Here is a 13,518-nt window from a genome sequence, read left to right as displayed (position 1 = left end):
TCACTGAGGACTGATGAGCAGAAATGGTGTCTCTGCAAATGGTTGGAACTTTACTTTTTTTTACTCTGATTTTTTTCTTATTTATGAGTTAAATGCCACAGGATCAATTTGATCATGGTAGACAATGCTTAAACCCTGGAGAGAAAAGAGTCTTTCATACAGTGTTTAAAATATGACTCCCAAGGATCCCACTGGTAGGGGTCCTTCACTGGTGTTGATGATTTAAAAAGAAAACTGGAGCTAAAACAACTTCTGCTGTCGGATTCATGCCTACAGTTTTGATTCTGAAAGGCTTTGCTCTAAATTCCTTTACCGTATATTACTACACATGCATTCAGAGTGCCTGTTTTCGTTTGAGCACTTGGGAATTACTTGTGAGTTTTCAAATTTACTGTGTAGCAAGATTTATGTATGAGAAGTCAGTGGAATTCAGTGATGTAGTCAGCAGGAAGGACTTTGTTCTATAATTCATGAAAATAAAAACATTTTTTACAATTATGTTGCCAAAGGGCTTGGTTTTCATGACTTATGTGCCAAGTTGCACAGCCTCTTGACTTGGCCAGGAAATCATAGCATCATCCTAAATTTTTTCTTTGTTTTGTTGGAGTGTGTTAATAAAGCAACATGAGAGAAGTATTTATCATTTTAAGAAGGTGAACATTTGATTCTAATACTAAGAGTCTCCATGCTTAGTTCTTTATTAATGAAAGTCATCCTATCATTTTCAAGGTCAAAACTACTGTAAAAGAGAAATTTGTTTTCTAAGACAAATCAGAAGAGTAGAGCTTCCAAAGGACAGCATATACTACTACAGAAAGATGCTTTAAAAGAAGCATTTGCATCATTGCAAATGCTGGTGGGAGAACAGACACATTAAAAATGGCAGCACTGAAGGTCCCAAGCCTTTTCCACTGATCTGCAAAACTCTTCCTGTTGTTCTGCTCCTGTGTTGTAGTGAGATACTGACCTTTGGTTTCAGTTGCCAAATTTCATTTAGCAAAAGAGAAGATACAAATTTGTCACATTTAGAAATAACAGTAGTATTTCACCTGAAAGTATTTGCTGCCATTACTGTAAGGATATTGTGTGAACATAAGAATAAGGTAGGAAGTCCATGCAATTGGAATTACATAAAAATTCTCAGCAGTTTTGGGCTGAGATTCATTGGATTGTTTCTTCTAAAAGGTGTATCTCTCAAGCCAACATTTAGGAATTTATCATATAATTTGAAGGCTATTCTACAGAAATTTCAACAAATCCATGTTTCAGATGCTTTCTTGATGTGAAATAGTAGGCTAAAATAGTATCTTTTCTATGGGGTGAAAATAGTTAGCTTCATTGAAAAAAAAAATCTGAAAATGTTCAATCTTTCAATGAAAAAGCAATTTCTTTTATGAAAAGGAAAAATTTTCTAATCAAATCTCGTAGCAGAAATAACCTTTGGACTGTGTACATCAGTAGGTTGTTGGTACCTAAGTACCATGCTCCAAAAAACAGTTGCTATTGTAATATTTTTTCTGTTATCCTATCCATACTCCATTGCTATGGGATTGTTTCAGGTTAGAACTTAATTTATTGCATGGTTGACCATTTATAAATGCTAAAGAATAGTTTCTTAAAATTCCGTCTCTCACTTTCTTGTAGAGTTAAAAATGTGGTTTGGCTGCCTGACCTCAGCCAAAGGTTAAGAAGGTGTGAGTAGACTTCTGCAACAGAAGTTCCTTCTTCCAACACCACAAGTGGTTGTGATATTTTGAGGGCTTTAGATTTAAAAAGCCAGATCAAAAGAAAGGATAAATCTGTGCATAATACCACAGATTTCTCATGGAGAGAATTCTTTCTTGTTCTGTATAAAAATGCAGACATTTAACCTGAATGCCCCAAACCCAAACTTTGTAAACAGAATGCAAATACAGATGTGGGAACACAGCAATATTTTTCTGCTTCATATTAGCCATAGAGTTCTCAGTTGTCTTTTGGTTTCTTCTATGATGCAAACTTTCTCTTTTTTCCTTCATTCAGGTTCCCAAGAGGGCAATAACATACTTGAGGATCTCTGAGATTTGTGTATTTTGCTGTTTGTCATTGGTAGCTGTTTCTGGATGAAAAATTGAGGGTAAAATACAGTCAAGTGAATCCATGTATCACCAGCTTCTTCAGACAGTTCAGGTTAATAAGCCTCTAATGCATTTGAAAATTTAACTAAGTCGTTTAGTTTTTGAATCACGTTATGTCTGTCCTGCTACTTGCTTGCACAGTTAATCTTTCTTCCAAATTACTTTCTTGTTTCTAGTCGGGTTTTTAAAGATATAATATTTAAATCTTTGTTACATTGTCTGGGCCAGTTTGTTTCATCAGTAAAAAATTTCCAAATAAGTTTTCCTTGTTGAGTCCAATGGTGAGAAAATAAATAATTTTATTCCTATGGGAATAATTTAAAGGCTGGATTTGACTCTTTTAATTCTTGTTGTAATTTTTGATGACTTTTCAGATATTAAACTGCTCTGTAAAAGATTAAGTTTAATTGATGACACCATTCTTCAGGAGTTCATACAGAACCTGTAGTTGCCCTTTGAGTAATTTTATTGCCATTAGTATGTGTTCAGCGACCTAGTTCAAGGTGCAGATACAAATATATACACATATGTAAGATTGTTGCCTCACCTCACTGCTTTGAAGTGAATATTATTGTGTTACCTGGAAAGCAAGAATCAAATGTCACACTAGCTCCTAAACTCAAACGTTACAGAATGCGGAGAGAAACAATGGACTCAACACAATTCAATGGGAATCAGGTAGAAGCCATTTTATTGATGAACTACTGTCCCTAATATACAATCCTTGCTTTCCCTACACACAATCGTGCATAATTATTATTGGTTAAGGCCTATTTTCACACACTACTTTATGCTTTATGATTGGCTCTTGTGTGTGTGTCACATCGTCCGTCATGTATGTCACAACTGTCCTTCAGTTTGCGTTTTCTTATACTTTTCTTCCTTTGCTTTTTCCTCGTTCTCATCCTCCCCAGTGCTGCTTGTTCCTTTCTCACAACCTTCCCATGGACTTTTTCCCCTGTGTACATGCTTAAGTCCTTCTGTCTTACATGCTCTGGTTCTTCTATTTTATGGCTGGTTCACGATATGTCCATTTTCTAGTAAAAACATGGTTTCCACATTTCCGCCCTTTCTTTCCTTGAACCAGCCATATGCTATGTGTTGATTTCTACACCTTTCTAGAAATACAAGTGATTAAACATGGCAAAACAATTAAAAAACAAATAAACACAGCCCCTATAATAAGGATTTGTTTGACAATAACCTTTCAACCACCCAGTAAGCCCAAATCCTTCCAACCATGTGTCTAGTCCATGTCCTGTCGTGATCTTTTTCATGTTTTCCTGTATTTCCTTAAGCCTTCTATGGATGGCTACAGAATGATCAGATAAATTCATACAACACATTCCTTCAAAGTCCTCACAACCACGTCCCTGTGCTAGCAGCGGAAAGTCAATAGCAGCCCTATTCTGTAATAATGCATGCCTTACACTGTCTGCATCAACTAACATGTCAGTGATAATATTTGGTGTAATGTTTAACTGTTTGGCCAGTAAGCCAGCTTTTTAAAGTTATGTAAGGCTCTGGCTGCAGCAACACTTGGTGTTAATAAGGAAGTAATAACCCGTGATGGTGTTGACCAAAACTGAATCTTTTCATTACATTCAGGACCTAACTGAGACACACTTTGTTGTGGTCGTTGTGGTAGGTTCTTTGTAAGTTCCATACAGTGTGATTTAGTAGGTCTACCTTAGAAGATGTGAACAAAGTAAGTTTTCCCAAGAAACATGATCCCCCTATCACCCTCGCCATGCCTGATCCCCACAAATAAAAAATATTCCAGGTGGTAGCCATTTAGCTGTATCATTATTCCAAAGAGCAGCAGATGGATTGTTTACTTCATGCACAAATCGGTGTGGGCAAAACAAATACTCATTCTTCTGGCACCCTATTTTCCGAGTTTGATTTGGAACACATTCATGGTATTCTGGTGCTTTGGGTGAGATGTTTTGGAAATAGCCTTAATTTATTTCTGGGTCTTGCTGTCTGGTTCTATTAAGACATGCCAAGACACCATAAACATTACCAAATTCAACACAACTGCCGTTCTTTCCCATTGAACCTAACAGTGTAAGCTCTTGGGGCTCTATTGAAGTTGCATTAAGTGCCAAAAGCAAGTCCTTAGTACAATTAGCTATGGCTCCTGCTGCTTCTGAACCAGCCAATAATGTAGCATTAAGCATTGTAGCATTACTAGTAGCAGGAATTGGTCTATTTAGGTATCCCTTAAATCATTCAGGGTTAAAGTCAGGTATGCCTATCAAGCAAGTATGGAATGGATCAGCTGGCATAGCCACAGTCAGACAAAAGGAATCCTGCTTAGTAACATTAGCAAAAGTCACCCATACATTGTGTTGTGGTGCTACTTCCAGCATATTGTGTGCTTTGACTGCTGTCATAAGGCTTAACAGTAAAAATGTGATCACTGAAATTTTCCCACTAGATCCCATTTTTCTTGCATTCTCTCCTTCCAGTGTGCTAAAAGCCATGAGCAGTCATCCTCAGGTACCCACCAATCTTCAGCCTCTTTTGGCAAAGGGATCTTGTTCCAACACAAAACTTGTTTTACTCCTACTTTACGTTCCTCTGCAGTATGTATTTCTTTACATTTTTTCGTAACAATATTAATACTACTGCAATACCACCTTGCATCACAACTTACACAATACCCATGGTTTACACTGTCCACAGTCTGAATCAGGACATTTGAGCTGTAGCTGAGGTGAGATTTCAATTTTCGGTATCAGCACACAGGTTGGGATCGCTGTCTTTCCCCAGCCATGGTTTCACCCACTTCGCAGGCACCCAGCGTGATCCCATGTCTGTGGAAACACATGCATACCCCCTTCCCCAAGTTAGGAATTGCATTGGTCCTTCCCATTGCCCTGTAGCCCCATTTTTTACCCATACTTTCCCACTATCTCGTGGAGTTTCACTTAAGTCCCCTTTTAGTCCTGCCCTATGTTTTACCGCAGGAGGAACAAGATTATTGCCTGGGATATGTAGATAATTCATTACATAGACAGATCTTCCAAGTGGGCTTGAGGCGAAAGGGACAATTCTCCCCCTTTTCGTTTGTGAAGCAATTGCTTCAAGGTGTGATGGATGCATTCCACAATAGCTTGTCCTGTGGGAGAATGTGGAATCCCAGTGATATGAGCAATACCCCATAAATTGCAAAAGGTGGCAAAATTACGACTGGTATAACCCGGGCTGTTATCAGTTTTGAAGGTACGTGGAATCCCAAGGGCAGCAATAGCTGTGTGTAAATGTTTTAGAACATGTTTCGTCGTTTCTCCTGTTTGTACAGTGGCCCAGACTGCAAAAGAAAAACAGTCAACAGACACATGAATAAACTTAAGTCGGCCAAACTCTGGAAAATGCATTACATCCATTTGCCACAATTCCAAGGGTCCAAGTCCTCTAGGATTAACTGCTGTCCCCAAATGGCTGATGATGTTGTTGACAATCACTGCAAGATGCAACAATAGCTTGTGCATCAGTCCAGGAAATATGAAATTGTCGGTGCAGGACTTTTGCTGATTGATGAAAAAATTGATGCGACTGTGCTGCTTGTTGAAACTTATTTCCCGCAAGAGCAGCCCAGGCAGGAGAAACTGAGTAATCTGCTCATGCATTGCCTTCAGCTAGGCTACCCTGTAACTTAGAATGACTACAAATAGGAATAACAAAATAAACAAAGTGTCTTTTTGATAAAGCAAAAACCAAGTGACAAAAAAGCAAATATAGGTCATGGTTATTCAATTCCTTTAAAAATGCATGTTCTAAGTGACAAGTTACTCCTACCACATAAAGTGAATCACATACAACATTAATTGGCTGATTATTCCATTTTTCAAATACTGCTGCTACTGCCAATAATTCTAAGTACTGAGTAGAGTGGCCGTTTGTTTCATGTAGAACTTCCTGTTTCCACTGCCCTTTCTCTCTCCAAACATAAGCAGCCTTCCCAGTTTTGCCACTGGCATCTGTGAAAATCGTTATTCCTTGAACCGGCTTAGAAGAACAAAGGGATTTCGAAATTATCTCAGTATTTTTTACAAATGTGAACATTTTATGTCCTGGTGTATGAACACTGAGTTTGCCTGTAAACTCCAAAGTAGCAGTTTGCAGGTCTCTGCTATGTCTTAGCATCCAATTTAAATATACTTTAGTTGTTGGCACAATAATTCCTGCAGGCTTGAATCCGGATATTTCTATTACTCGGTTTTGGCTTTTTATTATAATATGGGCTAATAATTCCACAGGTGTCATTATAGTTTTCTTTGGTTGTATTGGCAAAAAGACCCATTCTAATATACACAACGGATCTGTTGGGCCCCTTGAAAAATAACTGCAAACACGTGAGCTTTTTGACTAAATATAGCTACTGTAATGTTCACATCTGGATTCACGTGGAATGTATAGACTTGTACAATTTTTTACCCATTATTTTCAAGAGCCTTTTGTGCTGCTTTGGTTACATTTTGAGGAGTATTAACACCCCCTCCTTCTGACAATAAATTTAACAGACGTTGTAAATCTGAGTCGGTGATACCACATATTGTCCAAACCCAATTAATGTTACCTACTATTTTTTGAACATCATTAAGGGTTTTAATAGTAGGGTTTAACTCAATTTTCTGTGGCCTTACTGTGGTTTGATCTATTATTGAACCCAAATATTTCCAAGGTGGCATCTGTTGTATTTTTTCTGGTGCAATAAGCAATCCCTTCATTTTTAACTGTTGTTCTAATTCTATAATAATTTGTTCTCTCTCTAATTGCATTCCTGCAATCAAAATATCATCCATATAATGATAAGTAATCAATTCTGGATGCTGTTGCCTGAATGGTGTCAATGGCCAGGCCACAAATAATTGGCACATAGTAGGGGAATTTTTCATACCTTGTGGCAAAGCAGTCCATTCATATCTCTTGTAGGGTTCTTGCTTGTTAACAGAGAGAACAGAAAAAGCAAATTTTTCATGATCTTCTGGATGCAATGGAATAGTGAAAAAACAATCTTTTAAACCAATTATCAATATTTCCCAATGTTTTGGAATCATACTGGGGGATGGTAATCCTGGCTGAAATGTTCCCATGTCTTCCATTACCTTATTTACTTCCCTTAAATCATGTAACAAACGCCACTTGCCGTGGACTTACGGATGGTGCCAAATGTCCTTTCTGGGCTTGTTCTTGCACTAGTTCTGTTATGTGGGCCAATTTTTCCGAACTTAGCAACCATTGATCTATCCAGATTGGTTCAGTCACTTTCCATGTAAGTTTTAATAGAGGAGGATGCCCACCCTCAATGGCCGCCCCTAAAAAGGTGATTTTGTAACCAGGGTTGTACCCAACTGACTTAAAACATCCCTTCCCAATAAATTCAGTGGGATAGGCATAACATACGGCCTCACAGTACACTGGCTACCATCCAAAAGCCTACAGGATACAATATCTGCACTTATCCAGGTATTTTGCTGTCCATCCACACCCCCAATCACTGTTTCTGCATTTTTTATGGGCCATTTTTTTGGCCAGTTGTTGATTCCAATTATAGTGACATCTGGTCCTGTATCATCTAACATTGTCAATTCGCATGTGCTCCCATCTTTCCATGATAGCAAAACTTTGCATTGTGGCTTTGAATTTTTTATATCCATTGCTAGAAGATTGCAATGGTATCAATTGCCCCATTTTTTCTCCCTCCCGTATTTGCACTGGAGGATTTGGAGTCCAAACCATGATATGTCTGCATCAATAAACCCTGGTAGCACAAACACTCCTTGGCCAGAAGTTGACGATCGTCCCAGCAAAATTGCACTTAATCCTTTCCCTAATGATCCCTTTGCATTGGTAGGGACACACTGCACTTGCAAATCAAACAATGTTACTTCTGTTACAGCTGTGGAAACATCCACTCTGGCACTCCCTGAGGTGGCGGCCGAGAGGCGATCCAAGCAGCCCTCTGTTGGGTCCCTGTACTGGTCATTGCACCGAGGCCCCCTGTGCTCTTCTTCCAGTTTCCCAGTGGGGTACCATCCTTTTTAAAATTTGACCTGCACTCAAAGACCCTATACCCAGTTTTCTGACAATGATTACAAACCCCAGAAAAGGTAACTTTTTCAGTTTTAGAAGCTCGGCCCTGTGCTTTTACATGCCTTTGTTTCCCACATTAAAAACAATGCGGTCCCTTATCTCCCTGACCTTGTTTTACAAGCAGCTTTACAGCCACAGCAAATGCTTCAGCCATTAGGACAGCATTTTCTGCCGGCATTCCGACTTTCTCACAGGCCTCCATCATATCTAATATGGAAGCAGTGCAAGGGAGTGCCATCAGAATTCTTTTGCATGCCAAATTAGCATTTTGAACTGCTAGGGACATAAGGACAGAATCCCTTGCCACTTCAGGAACACCAGACCTTTGAAGACTTTCTCACAATCAATCCAAGAAGGACATGTATATTTCGGATGGTCCTTGTGTTACTTTAGTAAAAGGTGGCACTATTTTGCCATCCTCAGGCATTTGCCTCAGAGCCTGTCGAGCTGCATGGGCTGACTGATGTAAAATCTGTACATTCATTTGGCTCTGTACTTGAGCATCAATAAATGCACCTGTTCCTGTTAGCATTTCTACAGATGCAAATTTCAAAGGGTCATCATCATCATCCCTGTCTAAGTTAGCTACAGCAGCTTGCTGACATAAGTCAGTCCACTTAGACTTCAATAATATATATTGCATCCCTGTGAGTAATAATTGCATTAATTGTTGACAATCATAAGGGCAAAGAATATTAGACCCTATGATGTTATCAATAAATTACTGTGTGTAAGGATTTTGCAACCCATAATCACGAACTGAATTTCTAGCTTCTTTAATTACCTCCCAAACAGAAGGTGTCCAGTGGTTAGGTTTAAGGCCCCCGTCAGGATTTGTGCCCCCCAACACTACTGGATAAGCCCCAGGAATAAATTCTCCCTCTATTATGGCATTCTGTATAACTCCTTTCCAGCTTTTCTCAAAACAGCATGGCCCTGACCCGTCACTTGGCCCTGATCCACCACCTGCTGATCCACTTCCCCCCCATTTGTTTTCCCTTTCTCCTCCATAACTCTTCTGCTTCCATTTCCTTACATTGAATCCACTGCAAACAATCCCAATCTGACTCTCCCCCTAAACCCTGAGTTACTTGGTTAAGTCTTTCCTCCCATCCGATCTTCCTTACGTCTCTTTCCCGCAAGGTTCGCAGCAGTCTCTCCCACTCTGCGTTCGGTTGTTCTCGTTATTGCGGTTCCATTGCCAGCCATGCACACTCCCGCTCCTCTATTTTCTGAAGTATTTTGAGACCCCAGTCTGCTGCCGGCAGCGGGGGTGGTGCAGGAACAGCACTAGGTGGTGGAGGTGGAAAAGAAAAGTCTCCCCCTGGAGGGGTAGGCAGCAGAGGTGGATACTCAGTGTCAACTTCCATAGGTGCCGCCGGAGGCAGCTCAGATTGTGTTGGGGCTGTAGGCACAGCAGGTGCCTCCTCAGGGGCACTTGGATACGGTAAGGGAGGTTCAAAAGCTGTGATAACAGGGCAGGCTATTGGGGCTGCCGCAAATGCCTGTGTGGCCCCATCAGCAGCTGCCTACTCCGCTTTCATATCTTGTAAGGTCACAAAAACTAATTTCCATGCTGTAGCCAAAGAACGGGCTTCCTTATCCCCATTGCTAACAGCGTCCCACAAGCGGTCACCCACTCCCTTCCGAGGTTCTGAATTAAAAGCCATATTTGGCTCAGGTGCAGAGCCGTTTTGCCGGCACCATAGCAACAATCATCTCAATGTGGGCTCCTCATATTTCACCCCTCTCATAGAAAGGATTTGTAACAGTAGCCTGACTCTGGCCCCTTCTTCTGCAGAAACTTTCTGCCCCATAGCTGCACTGGCTGCTCACCTCAAGGGTGTCTGGTCGTCACATACTTTGATAAATCCTGGAGCTCCCTTGCTCCCCTGGCTCACAGTCCAGCTGTGCAAAAATCTCCTGCCGGTCTTCTCCATCAGGGTGTCTCCTCCACTTCTTTTTGAAGTATCACGTCCAGGGTCACCATCTGTGGAGAGAAACAATGGACTCTACATGATTCAATGTGAATCAGGCAGAAGCCATTTTATTGATGAACTACTGTCCCTAATATACAATCCTTGCTTTCCCTACACACGATCGTGCATAATTATTATTGGTTAAGGCCTATTTTCACACACTACTTTATGCTTTATGATTGGCTCTTGTGTGTGTGTCACATCGTCCGTCATGTATGTCACAACTGTTCTTCAGTTTGCATTTTCTTATCCTTTTCTTCCTTTGCTTTTCCCTCCTTCACATCCTCCCCAATGCTGCTTGTTCCTTTCTCACAACCTTCCCATGGACTTTTTCCCCTGTGTACATGCTTAAGTCCTTTGTCTTACATGCTCTGGTTCTTCTATTTTATGGCTGGTTCACGATATGTCCATTTTCTAGTAAAAACGTGGTTTCCACAACAGAACTGTAGTTTAACACTAGTTTTGGACATACATTTGCAAATCCTTTTTTCTAAAGGAATTGATATAATGGGACTTTATGCACTTCATGAAAATTTTTTTAGATTTATATTTCAATAACTGTATTTCTATTTACCTCATTCTTCAAAGCTGGATTTTGTTCTACTACTATGGCAACTTTTGTTTTGCTTTTTCTTGAATGGTGACTGTCAACATAGCTCTAATTTCAAGGTGCCAGTGCTTAAAAGGAAGTGAGCTCTTCAACAACATGTCATTTTCTCATACATAATACAAAAAAATACAAGCCAAGACAAATAGTAGAACAACTTAGAGCAATATGCTCAGCAAGAATTCAAATTATACTTACATTTTGTCTGGAAATTGGTATACAAGGCTACTTTTCAAATGCTGTGGTTTAGTTACCTTTCACAGGTTTGACTGTATGTAACTGATCTTTCTCCTGTTTTACAACATGGAAAAGCCTGTAGAGTAGTTGTATTTCTACCATTTCTACCATAAATTAGTGCTTTATCTGATCTGCTTCCTATTGTTGATTTTTAAATGCTGCCAGTTGCCAACATTTGCTTTGTATTACAGCAGTAATTTTGCACTATTCTTGCATTTTTAAATGTGGAAATAGTTTTGTGTTATCTGTTAAAATACTCAAAATATAGATAAGGTTATTTATCTCAGATCCAAGGTGCTAAATCATCTAGCACTCATCTGTGCTAAATTGCCAGCTACTTCCTGGTCTAAACTGTGGGGGAGAACCCTGTTATTCCACTCCGCCCACCCACTCCTTGTAAATGCATGGGAGGGTGTTGATAGTGAGCTGAGCCGTGCTGGGTGCAGGAGTGATGGTGGTGGAAATGCCACTAGTGGGAAGGAAGGATTAGTGCTGTCACTGCCTTGGGAGGACTTGGTGATGGCGAAGGGACCCTTGCTGCTGTCGTACTCTTCACAGTTTATGTGGAGGGATTTGTAAGATCCCAATTTCTGCTTTTAATTGGTTCTCGCTGACTGGACAGAATACCCTCTCTTCTGGCAGATGCTAGAACCTGTCAAAGCACAGAGACCCTCTACATCCAGGATCACCTGGAGCTTCCACATGTGATGTCTGCAGGCTTGGTTTCTGAAGATTAAAGAAACAGACTCCTCCACCTGCCCCAAAATGCATAAATGTACATAGGAACAACTAAAAATGTAAAAGGTCTAAAATCCCCAGGTGTGAGAAGCTGGTGAAGAGGTCAACTGGCAGAAATTATCACTTGCCCATTGACATCTGATGGGTTTTATAGTGTTTTATAACTTTGCCATCAGTTCTCAAATCATCTAATTCTATATCTAAGTCAATTCAGGTTTACATTTGCCAAAGCTTTCTTTGGCCTCTGTATTAGAGGATTCAGCAAATATTTGTTGAGTTGAAGTATTCATGATGAGTTCACAATATTTAGTAAATATGCTTTTCCAGAGAGTGATCACTCCTCATATTTATTCCTAAATTGACACTGTTCTTATCCTCCCTCGTCTTCACAGATGTAAACCAGAGGGAATTTTTATGTACTTTAAATTGGCTTATGCTCAAGCCCTCTGTCAAATGTCTATTTAAAAGTTTGCAGACTATCTTATAGGCGCTTGTAAGTGCAGGGAAGCTTGCTGTTTAGTTCCTTTGGTGCCAGCTTCATACCAGCTGGTGGTTCAAACCAGATGGCTTAAAAATAGTCAGATTAAGGTCTCTGGAAGTACTGTGTCACTATATGAGAAAGTAACTTAGTAAATACAGCACTTTAAGAACTTTGGGCTGCATGTTTTGTTGCATCAACATGCTCATCCTACCTTCACGGAAAACCAGGTACTGAAGAATTGTGGCATCTCCTAAACTAGTTCAGTAAAACATCTTATCCCAGCCCTGAAAACCATACAGTGCTCTTCTGTCTCTTTGCAAATCTGGGTGGTTCTGTTGACCCATGCATAGCACAGAGCAGCAGCTCAACCTCTCACCTAAAAATTTGCAGCCAGGATGAGCAAGCCTGTTTTCCCCGGGATCTGTGCAGAACTCAGTGCAAAATCTGAACATCTTAATCCCCCCAGGGTAGCATTAGAATCTGGAACAAGGCAGTCCAGCTTTGCTGGAAAATATGTGAAAATTGTTTTCAAAGAGCTTACAGATACACCAGGAGCACACAGAGCTTCTTGCAACCATTTTTATTGTTCAAAACAGTGACAACAAATTCCTTATTTAACCCAGTGGGTAGAAGGGATTTAAGCTTTTTCTTTCGGTGGGAGAAGTTTGAAGGTATTGAAGGCTAATATATCTGTTCTTCTTGCAGGAAGGTCTTTGTCTGGGGTCAAATAATCACTTTCAGAGAGCCAGTTTTGTTCCATTGTGCTATCAGCTAAATATGTGTGAATTTATTTATAGATATGCACACACATATTTGTATGTAATAGAGCACGTGTGTGAATATGCACATACATACATATGGCTGTGCTTCATTAGAGATGTTTAAAAAGTATGCTGAGTGTGTGTAATGTGAAAATTGTTGTTCTAGTGCAGACAGTTCAGATTGGGCAGCAGAGTTCAGTAGTTCCCTGCAGCCAAGTACCAGGGGGTGGAGCACGAGGGATAGTTTTGGTCTTGTTTCCCTGATTGCCTTGTCCACAAGACAGATTTCAATTTACAGTGACAGGAGTGGCTGCCAAATCTCAGCTGGTTTTAACTGTGCTGAGCTTAATTAAATACTATTAAACCATCAACTACTATTTAAATAAATCAACAGTAAGTGAAGTGTGCTGATAGCTGCAGATTGCAGTATGGTTATAGTATGAAATCTTGGGTGATGCCAACTCAGTAGTGAAGGTAAAACCTGACTCTTCTC

The sequence above is a fragment of the Coloeus monedula genome (genome assembly GCF_965178545.1).
Source record: "Coloeus monedula genome assembly, chromosome: 1".
Lineage (NCBI taxonomy): Eukaryota > Metazoa > Chordata > Aves > Passeriformes > Corvidae > Coloeus > Coloeus monedula.
This window is presented reverse-complemented; position numbering follows the sequence as displayed.